This window comes from Elephantulus edwardii, unplaced genomic scaffold, assembly GCF_000299155.1.
Source record: "Elephantulus edwardii isolate Elephantulus edwardi_28Jun2011 unplaced genomic scaffold, EleEdw1.0 scaffold00166, whole genome shotgun sequence".
Classification (NCBI taxonomy): Eukaryota; Metazoa; Chordata; class Mammalia; order Macroscelidea; family Macroscelididae; genus Elephantulus; species Elephantulus edwardii.
In genome coordinates, this window is record NW_006399916.1 from 2,402,647 (window position 1) to 2,406,436 (window position 3,790).

Sequence of the window (3,790 nt, forward strand, 5' to 3'; positions counted from 1 at the left end):
CCAACACCATTTGTTAAAAAGGCTGTCATTTCCCCACCTAACTGATTTCATCTCCTTGTCAAAAATCAGTTGACCATAAATAGATGGGCTGATTTCCGGGTTCTCAATTCTATTCCACTGATCTATGTGTCTGTCATTGTACCAGTACCATGGCCCGGGGCCGCAAGAAGGCCTCAGCCAACATCTTCCAGGAGGCCGAGCTGCTCCAGATCCAGGGGCTCTTTCAGCTCAGCGGGGACCAGCTGGCTGAAGAGTGAGCACAGATCATCTGGGAATATGCGGGGGACCACCACGTGGCGGAGACCTTGAGGCACCTGCGCAGGAAGAAGCCCCCACGCCCAAGGGCACTGGGCCACGCTCCACCCCTGCAGCCAGCTCAGAGTCCCAGGCCGTGCTCTCCGCTTGTCGACCCAGAGAGTAATAATGCTGTGGAGTCAGCCGCCAGTGAGCAATACGCTAGGAAGACGAGCACGAGAGTCCGCCAGAACTGGAGGAAGCCGGGCCCCTCAGGCTATCTCCATAAGATCAGACACTGATCCAGGAATGTCGGTATCTTCTCCAGGAATCATAGGGACTTCTGCCTGGTGAGTGAAGAAGAGAGACGTGAGGCAGGTGGCCAAGATGGGTAAAGCAGAGAACCCACTGCTAGCCATCTGCCCAGCTCAGAGGAGGGCTGGTGGCTTCCGCTGGGCGTCGCAGCCTGAGGCCCACTCCTCACCACACTGAGAAGAAACCCCAGCAGCTCCTGCCTCAGCCCTTCTGGGTCTAACACTGCACCCGGGCTGCATGAGATTCCCCTGGGAGGTGAGAGACAAGCATGAAGACTCAGCACGGCACCACTCTCGCTACTAACCCTCCTGTCACTACTGTAAGGTCTAGCAGCCCGACCCACACCTGCCCCTCATCAGGCCAGCACAGCACAAGGACACTGTTGTAAATGGCAAATAAAGACATGTATGTCACAATACATACATACATACATACATACATACATACATAAATCATGAGCATGAAATAGCTGGCTTACATGCTTTCATGAATGTAGGTATTACATGATTGTAAGATGAAAGTTAATTTTTCAAATATGAAGGTTAATGGCTAGAAAAGCCAGAGTGTGGTCTGTGATGTTAAATATTTATTGTTTAAAAGGATTTTCCTAGCCATTGAGTTTGACTCTGCCATATGGATAGGTGGCAACATCTGAATGGGGAGTATTGGTTTATACACAAGAGAATAGCTAGACCTACGTTAAATTGAATAGACTCAATAGTTGAAACTGAGAATTTCACTACCAGCCAAGAAGCAGCAGAGAATGTAGTGTGAATATCCTTCATGGACAAAGATTCCTGCACCATTAATACCAGGGCCTACAGGAATTGCAGCTGCAGCAGAGAACGAGAGACTTGACATGAGACAGAGCTGACCTTGGGACTGTTTACTCAGTTTGTTGAAGGGTTGTTGAGGAGATGTCATAATTGGCAGGACTAAGAGAATCCAGAAAGAGTGCAAAAGGTCATTGCAAAGATGAAAAAAGAAGAAAATACCAAAATGGATGCCAGAAGGGACTCTGAATATTGCACTGGAGCATAGAGAAACCAAAGCAGGAGGAAGAAATCAAGACATTAAGGATATGAACAGGAGATTTCAAAGGGCTGCGTGACAAGACAAAGTAAAGTATTATAATGAAATGTGTAAAGAGCTGGAGTCAGAAAATCAAAGGGGCCGAACTTGCTCAGCATTTCTTAAGATCAAGGAACTGAAGAGGAAATTCAAGCCTCAGGTTGCAATGCTTAGGGATGCTTTGGGCAGAATATTGAGTAATCCCGCAAGTATTAAAAGAAGATGGAAAGAGTATACAGAGTCATTATACAAAAAGGAATTGGCAGACACAGAAGAACTCAATGAAACAATATATGAGCAAGAGCCTATGGTGATGAAGGAAGAAGTTCAGACTGCTTTGAAAGAACTGGCTAAGAATAAGGCCCCGGGAATTGATGGTATACCAATAGACATATTTCAACTAATAGATGCTGCCCTAGATGTGCTCACCAAGTTGTGCCAAGAAATTTGGAGACCAACCACTTGGCCAACTGACAGGAAGAGATCTATATTTGTTCCCATTCCAAAGAAGGGTGACCCAACTGAGTGTAGAAATTGTCAAACAATATCATTAATATCACATGCTAGCAATATTCTGAAGATTATCCAGAAATGACTGGAACAGCACATCAACAGAGAACTACCAGAACTGCGGCCTAGGTTTAGAAGGGGTCGTGGTACTAGGGATATTCCAGAAGAATGTCTATCTTTGTTTCATTGATTACACCAAGGCATTTGACTGTTTGGATCATAAACAAACTGTGGCTGACTCTGAGAGGAATGGGAATCCCAGAACACTTGATTGTGCTAATACGAAACCTATACTTGGACCAGGAGGCAGTCATCAGAACAGAGGAGGGAAACATTGCATAGTTCAAAATTGGGAAGCACCAGGGCTACATTCTTTCTCCATACCTTTTCAATCTTTATGCAGAACAGATTATCTGGGAGGTTGGGCTCTATGAAGATAAATGTGGCATCAGGATTGGAGGAAGAATCATCAAAAATGTGCGTTAATCAGATGACACAACCCTGCTTGCTGAAACTGAGGAGGACCTGAAGCACTTGCTGTGGAAGGTCAGGGACTAAAGTCTTGCATCATGATGGATGGTGAAGAGATTGAGATTGTTCACAGTTTGGGTTTACTTGGATCCACAGTCAACACCCTTGGCATGAGCAGGCAGGAAATTAAAAGACATATTGCGATGGGAAAGTCTGTGGTTAGAGACCTCTCTAAAGTACTGAAGTACAATGATGTCAGTCTGGAGACTAAGGTGCACCTGATACAAGCCATGGTCTTTGCAATCACTTGCTATGCATCAGAGAGGTGGACAATGACTAGGGAAGATAGAAGGAAAACTGTGATGCTGGAGAAGAATATTGAATATACAATGGACTGCTAAAAAAATGAACAGGTTTGTCCTGGAGAGGGTGAAGCCGGGCTGCTCCTTGGAGGTAAGGATTCTGAAGCTTTGTCTGACATACTTTGGACATGTTGCAAGGATGGACCAGTCCTTGGAGAGGGATGTCATGCTTGTGAGGGTGGAGGAACAGCACAGGAGAGGCAGACCCTCCATGAGATGGATTGATTCAGTGACTGAGGTAATGGGGATAGGTGTGTTGGAGATGGTGAAATTGTCACAGGATAGGGCAGAGTTTAGGGCTGTTGTACATGGGGTCGCTATGAGTCACGGATGACTTGATGTACATAACAACAACAACAACAACAACAACAATAAGAGCTTTTTAGGGAGATATGGTGGCCTAATGGCAAGAAGCTGTGCAGCAATCTCAAAGGCACACAGTTTGAGGCCACCAGCTGCTTGACAGGAGAAGCATGGGCAATTTCCTGCCATGCAATTAACTGCCTCTGAAAGCCCACCAGAGGGTCAACTATGGTTCAGTTCTAACTCTATGGTAAACAACAACAAGAGCTTTGTAACACTGGCAAAAATTCATGAAGCTGAAGTTCGAGGTACATGCAAACACATTTCAGAAGGTCAACATGAATTATGGCCTTTTTAAGTTTTTTTATTATTAAATTTTATTAGTTTTAATGAACATTTACAGGGATTTTGGGTTTTCATTCCTTCATTGCTGCACCATTCTCTCTACCCTCCTCCCCAGTTTGTTCTTCTTCCCCCACCATCCGATTGTCTGTTTTAATTGTCCAATTGCCACAGTGCTTGTC

The 3,790-nt window shown here is 45.2% G+C and overlaps 1 pseudogene; it reads left to right on the top strand.

Moving 5' to 3' along the window:
- Nucleotides 1–149: 149 nt before the first annotated feature.
- On the top strand, nucleotides 150–536 carry LOC102857054 (annotated as a pseudogene).
- The last annotated feature ends 3,254 nt before the right edge of the window (nucleotides 537–3,790 follow it).